The following is an 18,735-nucleotide window of genomic DNA, read 5'->3' as shown; positions in this document are numbered from 1 at the left end:
AATTGTTTAGCTCATGTTTAGCTAGATTCTGCTTCAAACAAAGGCTGATGTATCCTGCCTAGCTAGAAAGACCATTGCATACAGGGCAAGAAAGTATAATGGCTGAATGGGAGTAAAGAACAACAGCGATGTCAGCATGGTGCTTGCTATTTTATAGTGCACGGTTGGGGTGTGCAGTGTACTATTTTAAAGATGGTGCATGAATCACTGCCAGCATACATTGGTTTCAGTCAGTGGAACTATGAGTAGCACTGAGCTAGTATTAATTTGTCCATTTTAATACAGCAGATTGTTGGTTTTGGTGTTTCCAAAACCCCATGTGAGGGCTACAAGTTGCTTCTTGTCACAATAAGAACAACAGCTACAACACTAGGCAGTGCCCAGGGAGTCCGCTCTCAGCCTAACTGGGATAATATCATTGAACTCTTTTGCTTTGTTTTATAATTAATTTTATGTTCTGCAGAATTAATTTTAAGTGGCTGAAATATAGCATTGGAGAGTGTCCTGGAAGACAAGAGTCCAGGGTTTTTGTTTTCAGTCTGCTATTGTTTTGCCCTGCAGCTTTGAGCAAACTGGCCTAGAGAGGCAACAAGTCAGGACAACTATATTGACTTGTATATACAAATATATACATATACACATGTGTGTGTGGGTGGGTGTGTAAATATGTATGTACATGTAGATTATTAGTATATGACTGATTATCCTATCAATATATCAAGCATAGTGCTAACTCTTAGTATCTAAATCACAGGGCATGGGCCTATTAATTAAAAACACATCTGAGGGACTTTCTTTGGGTCACATGCTGGCTGTGGCACTGGGAGGCAGCTGAGAGCCTCCCTGCTTACAAGGCTTCAGAGTGGGGGCTGCAGCTCAGCAGGTATCACACCATCTCACTTGCTGGGCCACACACAGGGTTTATTGAACAGGTATGGCCCAGAGCTGGGGGGGTGAGCCCTGTGTTTGGTACTCAGGGTCCCAGCATGAGAAGTCACCAAGGTGTTGTCCCGCACAAGTGAGAGCACTGGCCTCCCCGTGCCGGAGAGAGAGAGGTGAGAGCAAATAGCACGAGTCAGTCAAAGTGCAGCATCACAGAACACAGTAAAGCAGCACAAAGCTTTGGTTAACAATATTTGTAAATATAGATTCACATGCAATTCTCTAAAAATGCATGTTTCTTATATTTTTATGACTGGATTGTAAATTTCTCAAGAAAGCATTACTCTCTGAACGTTATTTCCCATGCAGGGAAAAACAAGGCACAAGGACGTTAACTGATCATCTTATCGTCACAAAGCAGGTTCAAGGCACAGCCAAGGAGTGGATCCTGGACTGGATTGCTTCAGTCATCACGCCAATGTAAAGCACATGGTAAGTTGAAAAACATCATGTTTCGGGATTAAAATCCCCCTTCTAATGATGAAACCTCTTATCAAGACAAATATCATCTCCAAATGTCAATATTAAAAAAAAAAAAATTCTGAATAGGTTGCTATGAAGTACATTTATTTTTAGGCTTACTTCTCTAATTAGAAGTTACCAGGGCTTTACCAAAGCAGTCTTAAAGTGTTTATGGGGGACATTCAAGAAAACTGAGCCTTATGCTTACAGTGCATATCTCCCATTATTAACCAGTTCCTAAGTGCTTGTGACAAAGTCTGTCCCTAGTGTTCTGGCATCCATGGATTTGCTACTGATTGTGGACATGTCCTTATGAGTGTAAACATAAAGGGAGATTTTTATTTAAATAAATTTCAGGTGAGGAAAACTATCAGAACAGGAAAGCAGAGAGATTGTCTGGAACAGGGAAAAGCATTTGACTTCCATAACGGGGAAGAGTTTCCTGAGAAATCCATGGTGCATTTCAAAGCACTCATTAACCCAGCATAGATTTATTAATACTAATTGAAACACATGTCAGAAATGTTGCCACAAAAGCTCCTCAAAGCAGGAAAACAGTAATAATAAAAAACAACAACCCATTTTTGGCTCACATCAAGTTCTCTAAAGAATCTTTGCCAAATGATTTCTCTACAAATCTGCTTCTTTGCTGTTGTTAGTCTTCCAACAGCAATAGACAAAAATGCAATGACTTTCACATCTGTTAGACCATTATTATTTCATGTGTGGGGGTGACTTTGCCACTTCATGATGCACGGTAATGATGCATAATCGGCTGATGACGCGAGTGGGCTGGCTGTCATTGGGAGTCTCTGCAGCTGTGACTCTTCTGGGTGGGGAGAAGAGATGCAGCATTTATTTGAGATTTCAGTGCGATAGAGTGGTGGGATTGCTTTAAGTGCAAGAAGCTGCATAGATGTGTCTTGTCTACTTGCAGGGTACTGAACAAGCTTTGAGAGCCTTAGAAAGGACATATAGGAACCAGTTCATGGTAGCTGAAAACAGCAGGCAAATCCAAACAAGCTGTGTGGGGTACTGTGTTCCACTTTGCACTTCGAAACAGAATGATGCAAGTCTCTAAAACGTTATGTTTCTAGTTTTGCATGTGAAAAAGAAATGCCTAAGCCTGATCTTGGTACAGGAAAGGGAAGGTTTTTTTTTAAATGTCTTTCTTTATAGTATCTGAGTGCTCCTTAAGAAATCAAAGAAGGGAGACAGTATTTTGTTTAATAAACCTATTCATCTTTTCCTTGGTAAGTTTATGAAGGCCAAAAATCTTCTCATTTTTATTGTTCTGCTGAGTTCTTTGACTTTTTTTCAGTTCTCCACCCTATCTTTTATTCTGCCAGCCTAAGTAAGCTGTGCTCCTATAGTTTTCTCTAATGTGATTCCTGTATCTGCTTCAATTTAAATCCATCTTCCTTGACTCCATGAAAATGAAACTCTGCAGACTGTCCCACGTGTGATCCCACTTGAGCCATTTACAACAGTGTCTGTACTTCCTATCACTATTGCAAAGTTAGATATTACAGTATTACAGATATACGGATATTACTCTTTAGGCGGTATGTATTGTTTGATATATACTGCCATTACATGAGCTACATTGTAATCAGAATTGCTTTTCTCATGGTAGCAATATTTTGGTAGTGTGCAATCTGCATCCCATGTAGCTCCTGGGAGCGGCCTTCCTGCCATCTCCAGCTCCTCTGGTGGTCTTCAAGTAAAGGTTATAGTTTCCTTCCCCGGGAAATAGGTTCATTAAGGCCCTGGTGGGTGGTGACTTAGGCCAGAGTCCTTGGCTCCTTGTTGCTTCCCTGTCTCCAGTTCTGGGGAAAGCAAACTCAGTGCAGCTCTGCCATGGGGCCAGTGCAGGTGCTGGGCTTCAGCTCTCCCTTTGGGTGCCCCCGTATAGTGCTGCATGTAAGGACTCAGTTGTCATTCCGCGGTGCTATGATGGCACTGATTTAACATGAATACCGTTGTGGCTACTTGCAGTATCCTGGGTCAGTTCTGCCATAAATCTGGAGGGATTGTACCCCTTATCCTTCCCACGGGAGCTAGCTATATTCCTTGAAACCTTCAGACAAAGGTGCTAATTTTCATTTCCATACTGTCTTTTGCACTGCTTTTCACCACTTCTGTTTAAAGGTTACAGCATCTTTTCTCTGAGACTCCTGTGTGAATTGCCTTAACGAAGATAATCTTAACCCAAACAAGATTTATTAAAAAAAGAAAGGAAAGGAAATTGAAAAAAAGAAAGAAATGGTTTATTTAATTTTCAGCATAAATTTATCTACATTTCTTATGGGCTAAGCTAGATAAAACATTTCAGCTGTGTGATAAGAGTGAAGAGAGATACAAATCATTCACCTTCCTTAAAAATTAGTCTTCTGTCTATTAAAATACTCTCTTATCATGAACTTTCTGTCTAGAGAGAGATATGAATATCCTACTTGTTTGTCAGCATTTTCTCCAGGCAAACATGCAGTAGACGTAGAATGCATGACTTTCCCTGACAGGTGGCACGCTGAGGATGTTAGCTTAATAGTGATTAACAGCTGGTTCTCAAATGCTCCGTTACTTGTTCAGAAATTGTCTTGCACAGGTTGCAACATCTCAGCAGAGCAAAAGTTATCCAGGCATCAAGTTTATCAAAATTTTCCTTTACATCAATTTTCCCACTGAGTCAATTTTTCCTGCAGTAATAATATGATAATATGAACTATAAACAGATCTCTGGACTCAAGTTAACATTTGTCTAGTCTGACCTCTTGTAATAAATTTTTGATTCTATTTACAGGAGACAGGTCAGCACTGGAAATCCTGAGTTGACCACCTCAAACTTGCTGATATTTGAAAACTAGAATCAACCTTAGGTCTGAAATATCTTTGCCATCATGAAATTAAACCTAAAATGCAATTACTCTTTGTCATTCCAACAGCACTTAACCTGTTGTCAGTACTCCTAAAATGCAAGAAACAAAGGGGTAAAGAAGTATATGTAAATATCCATACAACTGGGATGCACAAATGGCATATCTTGAGCCTTATGGGATGCGTGTCACTGAATGTACTCTCACTCACTGCCTTCTAAATTGGACATGAAGGCACCGGACTGCTAAAACGAAGAAATTATGGGCCTTGCCCTAGCCTGCTATAAAGTAATAATACAATTAGGAGAGGATGCACCTGACTAATAAGTAGATTTTCATCATGGGCAGTAGGAAAGTTTTTCTCACACCCTCTCAGAAAATACAAGCAGTTTTTCTGCATGACTGAGTTGTACAACGCGGTGTCCTCATCCAGGACAGAAGGAGGCTGGGGTATGCACTGGCAGATCTGCCCTGGGAGTTGATATTGGGTTGATGGTGATGCCCTTTTTTGGAAGACTCTTCTGGAGGTCTCAGCCTTATCAAGAGTGAGTGTGTGAGCAAATCAGCCCCACACGTAGGCTTATGGGGAGCCATACACTAGATATTCCTTAATGTCCATAGCGGGAGGTGCTAGACCTGCTCTGAGCGTGCCAGCTCCCCATATGTGGGGAATCTACACAAGCCAAGACAGCAGCAATTGCTTTTCTTTAAGCTAGCGTGATGCATGTCAGTCCCACACGGGATGAGCTGTGAGGAGCACTGTAGCTGTCAGTGCCTCTTACTGACTGTCCAGCTTCCTGTTGACCATGCTGGTCCTGGCCATGTGCCTTCAAGTACTATAATGTTAAAAGGCAATTCATCTCAGCCAACATTAACCATCTCAGACTTAGGTGCTGCCAAGTTAGTTTCTTCCTCTGCCACCAATGAGAAGAGCCGCTCTTCATATTCGAAGGCCTAAAGCTGTTCGTGCGATTAGCAGCCTTGGATTAGCACTACCATTTGGAAATACGAATCCTAATTTCTAATGTATTCAAGGTCTTTGGCAGGGTCTTGGCTGTCTTCTCTCTGAGATAACAATGCTGTGATGCAGAGTTTGCTTAGCTTCATGAAGGCCTAACTGCATCACCCAATAGTATAAGAACTTGAAAAATTACTTAAATCAGCTGCTAGTGACTATTTTCAAGTCACTATTTCCAGAAATTTTGTCCCTTTTCCTTTTGTATAGAGCTAGTTGATATTAATTCTAACCCAGCAGAGCCTGTGAGCTACAGGAGGTAACGTAAAAAGTGTTATAGCAAATCTCTGTAATAGATTAGCACTGACTGGCATAAATCCAATAATTGCTGGGTTAGTTTCCCCTTTATAAGACAAAGTAGTCTAGGTTATCTAGATGCCTTATTATAATTTTGTCCAGTACAAAAGGATGGTTATCTGATGGCATTTGTCTAGTGAGAGATAAACACAATCAGTGCAGCTTCTGGATTTTCTCCGCCAGTCACTCCCCTCCTCTCTCGTCAGTCCGACAGCTGTGCTTTGGTAGGCAGTTGTCCCCGCTATCCTTGCTGCCCAGAGTCCTGATAAGGCAGGCTAGCTAATGCCACTGCTCCTGCTGCTGAGAGCTGGTCTCTAAAGGACAATGCCTACAGCTGCCCCCTCATGGCAACAGTAGTTACTATTCCCACCTCACCTGTGTCCAAGCAGCAAAAGGATCAGCAAAGCCAAAACAGAAGTCCATCTCCACCAGCACTGGACCTGTCCCTGGTTCAAGTCATGCTCCCAGCACTCTTTGTTCCTGAGCCTCAGTTGAGAAAAAAAATGGCATTTTGGCAGTCTACTCCTTGCCCGTTTCATCCTCACCCTGGTGTCGTAATTGCTGTGACTTCTTCATCCACCCCACCCAGCCCACGGCAAGGGGAGATAAGCGCTGAAATTGTATCCCTTATCTGTGCAGTGCTTAAGCCTCATCTATTGGGACAGTCTCACCGATTGGGAGCAACCCAGTTGCTCCTTTAAATGGCTTGGACTTGAAGATGACTAATGGTGAAAACAAAGCATTCCAGCCAGGCCTCTCTGTCTTTCCTAAAGCATAAGGGAGCCCAGCCTTTTGTGTGGATCTTTTGATGCACTTGTAATACTTTCACCAAAGCAAGAGTTGGCAGCTATTTTTATGGGGAAAGCTGTACAGTTTCCACAGTAGTTAAGATTTTTCAAAGCAGTCTAGGGGATTTCAGACACATATCTTCCATTCGCTTTAATACACCCTCACTTTAATGAAAGATATGCCTGAATCCCCTAGGCTGCTTTGGAAGTCTCAGCTACAGAGTCTGATTTAAAACCCACTGAGATCAAGTCTCTCCACTGACGTCAATGGGCTTTGGACTGTCCCAATGTGAAGGAGATTTCTTTATTGGATGTACCTGTAAAAGGCAGAGTCTAAGCCAGTTCACATTGACCCATTCTTCATATCAGGCAGACCTTACTAGTCATCACTAATGGTACACAGCCTTCAAGCAGTGGCATTTTCCAGATGATGAACGATTGAACAGCCACAGTTGCAATTAAATCTTTAGTGTGATCACTATTAGAAATGGATTAGGGCAGGGGGGAAGATTGCCTGACACATTTATTGTGATGCAAAGGTCGAATAGGATGCCTAGAAACAAGGGAAAGATTTTGAGATGGTACCTTAAAATGAATGTAAAGGCTGGAAATATGTTCTGTGCCCTCTTCATAAGTGGCTTAGCTTCTGGTCTGTTTTTTTTCCCTCATCTTCTTCAAAAACATCCAACATTAGCTTCAGCTAGAGAGGAGTTTGAGCAGGGGATACTGGTGTTCTTTGTGGTATAGAGAAACCTTTCAGCGACTTGATTGTTTTATATTTCATACATTTAAGGTTAAACTGACTGTCAGGAAAAGATTCCCCCCCCCCCCCCCCCCAAGGATCAGACCAGCAAGGATTGCTTTCATTTGGAAGTGGGAGAGAGGAAAAAGAAAGAAGGTCATGGGAAACACAGAGTAGTTGTTTTCCTTTGTATGTGGGATATGATCCTCTTGGGTCACTTCAAAATTTCCTTCCTTTTTCTAAGGTCCTAGGACACTGGCTGTGCTGTCTATTTCTTTCGTAGCCAGGAGACTTTGGAATCCAGGGGCTCCTGAACTGAAGGCCTTACATTCATTGTAAGCTGCTGGAGAGCATGTGGTATATTTGGATCATGATTTGAACCTTTCAGGACATAAGCACTATATGCGAGCATGGGAAGCTCTGCAGGAAGACTAAACAGGTACTAATTGATAGGTTGAAGAGACATTTAATAACTGCTATTCTTCTACATTTAATTAGTAATTTAATAGACTAAAACACTGCAAAAATGGGCCTCTCATTAGCTCCAGAAGGTTGCTGCACCTCAGAGAGGGTCATTTAGGTTATGCTGAATTTCTCTCCAGCCTTTCAAGAAAGCCAAGATTAGCAAGAGGTAACAGCTGTGTGTTGTAAGAAGCACAGACAAAACCTCCAACATTATCTTTTATATTTTAATTTGCCTTTTTTACCCATGAGTTTTCCCGCTCTGACCAATCAGCCACACTCATCTAGTGGGAATAACTGCAATGGAGAACAGGACCTAGTTATCAGTGGGTATCTGCAGCTGAGGCTGAGGACTTGTGAATTTAAACTATGCAAATGTAAGTTTTCAGACCTCATCTCAGCTCTGGAAACATGTCATATCAGCAGGAAATTCCAGGAATCACTTGACACGTGTTTGTGCAGTGCAGAATAGAGAACCTATATTAATATGGAGAGAAGTTATTCAATAACCCTTGCATTTCCAGGCTTTTCAAAGGGATTCACACCAAGAACCTGCACCTACTTAGGCATTTCACATTATGTTCTTTAGCCTGTTCTACTGAAAGGAGTGTGAGTCGTTCAAATATCACAAATAAAATTAATGAATCTGACTGAAACTGGAGACAGTACTCTTTTAAAACGAATTCAAAACCTGTTCAAACAAGGAGTTCATTTCTCAGCAGCGTGGAATTAACTCCAGTAACATTGCATCTTATATTATCACAGAGTCACAAAGGAGTCTTCCATCAAGCATGGAAACAAAGGATGTCCAGCTCTGAAGAAATATTCAACTATATACTACTTGGTTTGGTCTAATTGTAATTCTAATGATTCACAGGTAGGCATTTTGGATTTGTGTGTGTGTGGCTGTATGTACATTATGCATACACTTATATTTATACTTACATACACCTCCCCCATACACTTACTTCATAATAAGAATCCAAGCAGTGATTATTGAAAAGCCCTCATATTTTATGGAAAGCAGAGGTAAGCTTTCAGAGAATTGTGTCATAGATTGTTATGACAGGTTAGTCGGAAAATAGGTACGTGAGCGAGAAGTAACATATCCATCTGAATGGACTGGAAAACTGACAAGACTGTAGTTATACATACAAATTAGAAATAAGTATATAGGCACATACACTTATGAAAAGCCCACTGTATGACTGCTGGTCCAACAATATTTCTCCATATATACATGCAATAGGTATATACAGGTCTCCTGTACACCGTGGATTAGGGGTCACGATGTAAATTGGTGCTTCTTTGTTGACATAGAACTATCCCAATTCATGCCAGCTGATTATATGTTGTACTAAACGTGTAAGATTAGCTGTAGCATATGTCTTATCTCTGAGGTATTTAGGTAGTTATTTTGTAATTTAAACTATCTTTAAAATCTCAGGGGAGAAGTTAGACCCACTAATTTTTTTGAACTACCTTCAGCACAAGGAGGGTTTCTCCCTACCTGTCGGTACAACATAATTTGGATAGTAACTGTGATGCTATAGCATCAGTAATCTTGGTTCTTTCTGAAGATGGTGATTTGGATGTCTCAGAAAATTGCTTATAGTCCATATCTCTTTTGTTCATAGATTGCTGATTGAAAAACAGGAGCCTGCTGTCAGTAATCAAATACAATTGTTATACTTGTTACATGTGGAGAGGTAGGTTTGGGACTTTTCCACACCCATAAGTTTGCATCACTAAAATCACCCCTGGGATTTTTTTTTTTTTTAGTGCCCCCGCCCCAGTTCTGATGCAACTTCAGTGCATCAGAAAATAGTGCAGTCTCTTTTCCTACCATGTTTGTCCCATACAAAAAACATTCTCATTTTCTGTGGCTGTTTGGTCTAAACTGACACACAGAGAGAAGCAATAAGATGGGTATCAACTGAAGGGGAAAGAAAACACCCACTTATCACTGTTCCCTCATATTACTCCTGCTAGATTTAATTTCAGACTATCCGATTTTTATCCCAACTCAAATATCTCATTTCACATGAAGCTTGTATGGTATTAGCAGAAAGAATAGCCAGAATCTAACATTTATAGGAAGTCTCATAGCCTTTCTTTCTCATCATTGTTTTTGTTTTTGTTAATTCCCTTCCTGTTTTCAGAGAAGCAGAGCCGTTTCTCAAACCGTACTGCAGTGAACAACTGCTTGAGGACTGAATCATGTGCCAGCATCTGTGCTAGGCCACTGGTAGGACAGGGAGCTCTTGAACCATCCCAATGCTAATCAAACAATCTGGCGACATCCTGCCAACCCTGTCCTTGTCATCTGCTGCTTGCTCTGCATGCACATTCGATTAGCTCGGCATTAAATTCTCCCTGCTGTGCACAAAGTTTCTTTTCCTTTGCTACCAACCAGAGGAAGCAGGGATGAACCGTTTTAAAAAATCTTGGCTCATCGTATCTGGTTCATGACAAATACATTCTCAAATTAGTCTTGCAAGTTACTTTTTCCTAACTAGAAATGACTTGCTACAATAGCCTGTGACATGTTTTTATTCTGCTTTATATCTTTCTAGCCTGATAGTCTGTTTTCTTTTTTTTTAATACCATGCTAATTTTCCCAGCCTCTTTCTTACAGTTTGATTCTGAAAAGGGGGAGCAGTTTGCCTTTGACCTAGGGAGGTGCTTAAGCAGATAAGCAAGTCCAACTATCTTCAGACCCCTGTTACTTGTGTGCTTAAAGTTAAGCATAGGATCAAATACTGGGTTGCAGTAGGGTAAGATCAATCCCAAAATGTAAACACTGCTAATGGAAGTATATCATGGAATTAATTTTCTTTTTCTTTTCCTGAACATAGAGTAGTGATGTTTCCTCCTTTGGGTATGATGGCTGCCAGTGGTTTAGCTATTTCTCTACCTCCTTACTCCGCTGTTGTTGTCCTCTCCCTGCACCCTCTTTCCACCACCAGAAACAGAGCAGGAAGAGGATTATGAAAGCAGAAATCCCCTTGGACAACTCAGATCAAGGATGAAGAACTCATAAAGCATAGCTGGAATCATTCCCACGTGCAGGGAAAGGTCAGTGAATGCCTGTGGAGAGTTTGTCCACAGGGGGTGGATAATTCCCAGTAACATAGGACCTTCCAAGAGTACAAGGCAAAAGGAAAAGTGCCTTGAAAACAAGCAGCTCTTTTGGGCTAAGGCAGTTAGTCCTGTGCAGTTCTGAGAGCATGAGCAGCACTAAAAATAAATATTTTTATGGCATAACTAGTAGAGGCCAGCCAACAACCACACCGAAACTTAACCTCGTGGGGCTAGACGTTAGGGACTTAAATATCCTTATGGATAACAGTAGTGAATTTACAATTTAAGAATGAAGAAGACATTTCAAAACATAAGAAAAGGTTGAATCCTAGAGTTTAAGCCTTCACAGGAAGTAGCAGTAACCTGGATAAAAAGAGTTTTAATATGGATTCTATATTCTTAGGGAACATGGAGTAAGGCTGCTTTTTTTTTTTTTTAACCCCGATACTACCTTAGGTAATACAATAAGTACAGTGACTGAGCTAGTATCAATGTGCACTGCTTCTGTGCACTGGGTTGAACCAGAGTGCTGTGTGCCACCAGCCTTGTGAAATTCACTGCAGCAACGATTCCGCTTTCATTTACTAGGGATAGAAATCCCTTCCTGATCAGTGCTGTGCTGCATCAGCTGTCATCACCACCACAATGAAGTGCTACGTGATGATGGCAGACAAGGGCGAAGTCCTTAAGAGAAATACAGATTATCTGATTATGAATGAATTATTATCTGATTAGGATGAAACACTAATTATGCTATTTGTAGAGTGCTTTCTCTCTGCCTTTCCCATTTGGACTCTTGCTTCTTGTTATATATCTACAAGCTGGGCATCTACTCTAGGCTGGAAAAGTAGGCTAGATACTATATATATATATATATATATATATATATATATATATATATATATCTCATAATCAAAAGGGAGCCATAGGTACCTCCAGAGGGCAATTCATCACCTCTTGGAGGTTTCTCTCTCTATCGACAGTAGAAAGAGTCAAGATCACCAAAGCCCGGTTAAACATTCAACTTGTAGACAGCTGTACTAGAGAGTCATCTAACTTCTAGGTGTCTAGGTAGCGAACTGGAAATTGCTCAGGGTGTCAAGGCAAAGATGCTATACTTCTCAGCACACTGTTTGGCCAATGTTTTGGTCAGCTGCCTGCTCTCTCCCAGAACATTGCCTCACAATATAAACTAGTTAGCTGTGTTTGATTCAAGGCTATGGCAGGAGAAAGACAGTAATGTATGGAAAATCAAGTTAAAACCTATTTTCCTCCTGGATACTTTAAAATAATGGGCCAGGAGTACTTACAAGGACTGAATGAATAAAAGGCAATATGTCCATAATAAAACAGTTACTGGAAAGGTAATTTAGGACACCCACACCTCATATTTTCTGTCTAAGTTGGGTCCCTTCAAGTACAGTTCTCTTGTGCTTTAGATTGAGTCCTTATCTTGCAAAGTTTTTTTTTGTTTGTTTTGTTTTTAAATACCTACACCCTTCAAAGAGGGGAGGAAAAAAAGAAACCGACATGGAAAAAAGTCCCCAAAATTCCTGGAATGACTAAAGAGAGAAATCTTGAGCTTGGTCAGCTGCTCTTCCATCTACTAGACCAGAGAAACTGCAAAGACCACTGAAGACAGAAGAAAGGCTTAAGCCTACTATGGGATCAAGTCAACCTTATTGTTGTAATCAGGGATCTAGCACTGACCGCAATACCACATTACAATTCCTTGGGCAGCAGGTCATTTAATGATTTCCCACCTTGATTCCCTTTTTACATTTACTCTATAATTGCTCTTTTAGTTGGATCATTTTATACATCACTCATTACAGAGTTGTGTAGTGGGAGCAGCAGCAGTTGCATAGGGTAGGCAGTAACTTCCAGCACAGGTGAGAGTCACCAGTGAATTCAACAGGGAGGGACCACGTCCTTTTGAGTCAGGACTAGATTTCAGGCAGGGAGCAGTCCCAGTAAAATCCCTGGAGCTCACTGACTGCAAAGGTGAAAAAAGAGGAAAATGACTTTTACTACAGCTGCAAATGCAGAAACATGAAACTGTTGCAAGGCTGTTTCATGGTACAGTCTTTCACACCCAGGAAGTGTTGTAACTCATTTATGAGCCATTTTACAGCCTTCAAAGACTACTGTGGCCACACCATTCTCTAGAGTTCAACCTGACAAACTGTTTCATACCTGGGCTTGTTTGCAGGCAAAACAGGAAAGAACTGTCATGGCTTAGCTCCAGTGTGGATCCAAGCTGAAGCAAAGATATTTTAGACCATATTAGCTGGAAACTTTGAACTAACTTGAACTGAACAAACACTCTTTAATTTGCATGAAAATAACTAGGGGTTTGGCTTCATAACTAATTTCTGTGCTGCATATTGTGCTTATTATCTCTACAAGAACTCCATACAAGCTTCTGAAAATATAGCCCATTTCTAAGTGTTACAGTAAGTTGTTGTTGTTTTTTTTTTTTTTAAAGGTAACATAATATGGCAACTCCTACCTGAGTCTTGATGAATCTAGACCTAGGATGATGTTCTCCTACACTGGGATGGTTCTCCTAGTGTCTATTACTTCTGTAAGGAGAAATCGCAAACACCTTTTTCTATACAACGATATAAAGAAGATGACTCACATGATGAAGAGAGCTGACAAAGAATTGGGCTTAGAATTTGTATTTGCTCCTTGGTTGAAATCCTGTAATCGTTTTGAGGGCAATACAGGAGTTACGCTCAGCTGTATAAATGAAAGCCACAGAAAGACATGTAAATATATTTGTAGCACAGGCAAGCAGCTTTTAAAAACATCCCTCAAGAATATAAATCTTGAGACTTACCATTTCAATGATTCAGTTATTAATGACAGTGATTGATTTAGCTAAGAGCTTGGAGAAGCAAGTTACCTCCATACAACAGTTCTGCTGTGTGTTTGCTGAGCTGGAATAACTCTCTTAGAGACCAAAGTAGGCTATCTTATGTAAATGCAGTTCTTCCTCAGCAGGCTCAGCTGAGATTACTCATTAGTTATCTGCTGCAGGATAGGAACAGGAATACAGCCGGGTACTGAGGATCAGCTGACTCAAATGATTTCTTGTGGCTGAGACTCAAGCTCTACTCGAGTCACAGCACCAGTCTCAGAGTGCTCTGAAGGACAGAATTTTGAAGTGGTTCCAGACTGGATCCCAGCTTCAAGGTTGGGGCTCACCAATTTTGAATTGACAGTCTAACTTCATGGTATGAGGAATCCTGTGTTAATGATTTCCCTGGGCAGTATAATGCTTTGGTATTCACTGAAAAAAACCCTAAGACAAAGCTGCTGTAGTTAGAAAATTTGTTTTCATGAAATGTTCACGTCAACAGAAGAATACGGCGGCATTTGAAGGGGAACTTGTGATACAAAGCTCATTGACATCAGTTGGACTCTCTTCATTGACCTCTGAGACCTTTGGATCTTAAGATCTTAGTTATAGCTATACTTTTGAGTTTTCAGGCATGTTCAGACCAGCTGTCCGTTTACTGAGTGAGCTGTCCTTACTTAAGATTAATTGGTTAACTCTTGTCTCAGGAAAAATACTTACATCTAAAGCCACATATGCCTTCTCATAGAAGGACTCTTCCTCGAATTATATGTTGGCTCCTTTCTGTATTGTATTTCCTTGCAAATAATAAAACACCATGCCATTGCAAAGAAAACATGGTGTCTTAATTTCTCTTCTTACAGCCTAGCATTTTCCTGGCAAAGTCATAATGCATTGAGTACATTAAACAGCTGTATAAATTCATTTTTTGGTACTGAAAATGTGTTGCATTTTAGGTCATTAAGCACTTCTTAATGTAGCATCATCCTAAAAGAAAGTACACTAAAAGGCTATCAAAATTGCTGATACCGTATTTCTTATCAGAAAGAAACAGCTATCATTGGAAACAGAGCTATTGCATTTAGGCAAAATAATATCGTGACCAACAATTTAAGCCACATATCTATTGAGGACCTAGTTTTACAATTTAGTTTATAGAAGCAAATTTACCTTTGCATTTCAAGCCTAAACAACGCTGGATGAATACAGAACATAACAACCAGCCCCACTGGAAGGCCAGTTTTTCTACCTACCTGGGATCCTGTTTCTGTAGAGGAATATAACAACAAGGTAAACGTATCATGACGTTTTCCCAGCTTCAGAAAACCAGCTTTCCCAACCTTCAGTCGTTTCAAGTTCAAGAACTTCTGGAGTGGGAGGTGAATACCACAGCTTCCAAGGAATGCATTTCTGTGCATTTCTCCAGTCCCTTTTTGAAACTATAAACTTTTAGTATCTGCAAATGGAGCAAGGAGATCCATAACTCTGTTATGTGAAATTTCTTATTTTTTCTGTTTTGAACCTGCCTCCTGTTATCAACTATAAATGTCTTTTAATCAGTGTTTTGCCAGAGGTAAACCTTCCTCACGCCACTCAAGATTTAATTGGTCTCTATCATATAGCACCTCCCTTCCCCCAGCCATCTATTTTTCAGACTGGCCACCAAATCTATATATTTCTTCTTCATGTGCAAACTACTCTACACCTCAGTAAAAGTGTTTAAATCATGTGAAATTACCCAGGTGAAGGTGAGTTTAGCCATAAAGAATACTGAGCAGGGTACATATTCAGAGCACCTCATAAATGTTATAAACATAGACCAGTAAATTTTCTCATCTGCCATGTGAATAATTAGCCATGTCTTATGAGCAAAGCATCCTGAGTATACTCTGGAGGAGCTATTGCATAACTTGCTGTAGCTCTTTTCTGGCTGCATGACTGTCTTGTAGCCACTGTGGCTGCCTAGCTGGTGGGTACTAAGCCATGGGCAGTGTTGCGATTCTGTGTGAACTGGAGGGGAGATGGTTTCAGCCATGTTGAAGATTATGCTTGCAGCTTCGCAGCATGTACAAGACACACAATCTTGCGGCTATCACTGCAGTTGTCACTGGCTTGCCTGACTCTCCAGAGTCTAAGGGATCTGCTCTTGAGTTGAGGGTTTCCCACCTCCTCTTCCCACAGAGCCTAAACGAGCCTTTCTAGTCTCACTGGGAGCCGCACAGACTTTTCTTTCAATGAGTTAGAACTGTCTCCTAAAACTTTACCTGTCACTGACTGCCATTTTACAGACTTGCCTGGTTTTGAGTTTTTTACCCTCCTGAAATAATTATTCTCGTGAGACCTCCCTTGCAGTAGATCTAGAACCAGAAAGCAGATTCTCCTTGGTCTCTGAGTCAGCCAACACTTGGGATAAGTGGGATTCAATCCTGAATCTCTTCAGTATAAAACAGAAGAATAAATCAAATGAAAGCACAAAGGGACTAGACCGGAACGTCTCATGAGAGGCTATCCCTTGTAGCCCTGTGTTTTACACTTATATACCAGTCACTGAAACGCAGCTGCTGCGAGGGCAGGGAGTGAGACCAGCTCAAGCACCTGGCTGAACCAAAGCAAGTCAGACGGAAAGTTAGATTAGCAATAATAAGACAAATCCTCATCACTGGGAATTGTGAAGTGTTGCCGAGCTTTTTATAACAACAAGGAGGACCTAAAACCTTGTTGAGCCTGTGTCTATTTCAGTAAGTGAACATTTAAGCTGTATGATATTTGATAATGCTTTCTGTAAATACATAAAGGATCATCGAGATCCTTTTGAGGCTGTAGCTTAAAATTCTAGGTGGTTTAGACCAGATGCTTAGCCCTATGAGCCACTGTCTACCAGTGCAGAGACAGCAGAGATTTAGTTTTTTACACTCCCAGCAAGTACATAAACATCAACCAGAAACTTTCCACTTGTTACACCCACCATGAACAAGAAGGTGAGGGAGAGGAAAATATCCACGTGTGCATATTAAAGAAAGCAACAATGAACTTTCAAATGTACTTTTACTATTCTGAGCATCTCAGGACAGCTCTCTTCTGGAGCTTTTCTGGAGATGGATAATTCTCTTTCTAGTATTCATTCTTACTACATGTATTTTTATAGGAGATATTCCCTGGATATACAGATCTCAGCTATGATGCAAAGCAAATACTGTATTTAACTCTTTAGATTAGAACAGCACTGATTTAATTTGAAAGCAGCTCTGGTCTGTGTTGAGCTGCTGTAGAACTGAAAAATCTGGCCAGAAAGGGCACAGGTGGATCTAACTATCTCCAGATAGGTCTAACTGTCTCAATTCTAACGGTGCCTAGATTACAGCTATCGTGGATCGTAAAGAATGAGAACCAGTAAAGCCATTGTATGTGCCATTGAGCGTTCAATTCAATTGAGAAGAGTTTTGGCCTAATGTCCTATGAAGAAGGAAAAAAAAAGGTTGCCTCCAGAACGCAGCAGAAAGGAGAATTTTTCCCAGGGATATTTTAGCTAGAAAGGTCCCCATTCAAACTTTTTCTCAGGAAAAAAAATAGTAAAAAGTGAAAAAATTCCTACTTTTTTGGTCACAAAACAATTCTCTAATAGGTAAAAAGCTTAAAAATAATCAGAAAGTGCTGGACAAGACGCTTTCTTTTTGAAAGCAGCATCTTCACTTTTAAGTAATACCAAAGAAGAGAATGTTACTTTAATAGTTAAAAGTGGCACTTAAAAGCGAAGAAGCTACTTTCAGCTATTCTGTGTCACAGCTTTTATAATGATTTTTAAGTGAAAAAAATAGTGAAAAAAATGACCTTTTCTCAATGAGAGTATTAAAGTAATAGCATATGGAGTGAAAAAGCCTACCCTTTTGTCTAGGAAATCCCACTTTACCAGGTGATTACTATACCTGAGGCAAGAATATAATGCTATTCAAACTATATTTTGGACATGTTAGAACGGGATGTGGTTCATTTTGCAGTATTAATATGATTACTGCTGAACATTAAGAAATTTTTCTTGAAAAAAAATGCATAGGAAGTAGAACTAAACTCTCCAGTCTTACATGGATCAGCATTATAGAGGCACAAAGGCAAAATTTTCCAAAGATCCAAACCAAAGCCCTATAAAAACCAATGAAAAGCTTCACAATGGGCTTCTAGTGTAGGTAACCTCCCCACTGACTACAAATGAAATTAATCTGTCAGGCAGCAATAATTCAGTGATATAATTAACTTGCTTAGAATACAATCACTTTAACTTTCATTAAAAGTGATGAGTCTCTTTCAATTACCTTGTCAAGATGGTATTTTGTTGTTGTTTGCTTGCTCGCTGTTGGAAGAAAAACCCTCTTTTTGGTTCATTTCCCCTTGGACTGGTGATTGATGCTATAATGGAGTCTGACTTCCTGGGTCATGTTTGCAAATGTAGTGATAAATAGGGACATCTGTAGAATGGAGAAATAAAAGGTCATTTTCTTAGTGAAGACACGAGTATGCACATTTCACCCAAAAGTTAACGGGAACTCAATGCAATACTGATTCTGCCTCAATAGTTAGATGGATGGTAAGCTTGCATCACAATAAGAGATTGCACAAGTTTTCCAAGCAGTGCCAGGCAGATGAGGGAAAAATGCAGACCCTGAAGCACCCCAGAGTCTGGATACATCACGACTTTTGGCCTCTTAGATCCTGAAATTCTCCCCGTAAATAGCCTGGCCTGCGTTCTCTGCTACATCAGGATTTCACTGGGCTTTCGAAACTCAATAGTTCTCATTGATTTCTCGGCACTATGGTTAAATTTTCCCTTCTCCTGGGGCTGGCACTAGCAATGAGCAGCAGCTGCCTCTTTTCCTGCAGTGCTTGCTCTCTCACTGAACTCCCAGGTCACCTTTGACTGTCCACTTGCAGCTTATTTCCAGCCTGAAGCTCAAATCTGACCAGGATGACAGAGAAGCTGTCATGGAAGAGCTGTGTCCTTCTCCTAAGTATGTGATACTTCTAGCCTGTGCAGCCTAATGCAAGTTACAGAGAAGAGCTGCACCAAACCACAGCAGGGGAGAAAAGAGCATTAAATAAAGATGAGACTGTATCAAGTGAAACTATGAGGAATTTGGCAGTTTTGATTCCCACAGGTTCACATGAACATCTTCAGCTGCAATCCATTGAGCAGCTGCCAAAGACACAGT

At 40.5% G+C, this 18,735-nt stretch overlaps 1 long non-coding RNA gene across 1 annotated transcript in view; it reads right to left on the bottom strand.

Annotated features, from left to right (window-relative positions):
- Window positions 1-1,699: 1,699 nt before the first annotated feature.
- LOC104142439 (uncharacterized) overlaps window positions 1,700-18,735 on the bottom strand; it is a 43,735-nt gene continuing 26,699 nt past the window's right edge. The window contains exons 3-6 of the long non-coding RNA XR_693712.2: window positions 17,842-17,994; window positions 14,788-14,990; window positions 13,313-13,413; window positions 1,700-3,609 (exon numbers count right to left, since the gene is read on the bottom strand). This is a non-coding gene — a long non-coding RNA (uncharacterized lncRNA). The remainder of the gene's footprint in view (window positions 3,610-13,312; window positions 13,414-14,787; window positions 14,991-17,841; window positions 17,995-18,735) is intronic.

Source organism: Struthio camelus, chromosome 7, assembly GCF_040807025.1.
Source record: "Struthio camelus isolate bStrCam1 chromosome 7, bStrCam1.hap1, whole genome shotgun sequence".
Taxonomy (NCBI): Eukaryota; Metazoa; Chordata; class Aves; order Struthioniformes; family Struthionidae; genus Struthio; species Struthio camelus.
This window is presented reverse-complemented; position numbering and strand designations above follow the sequence as displayed.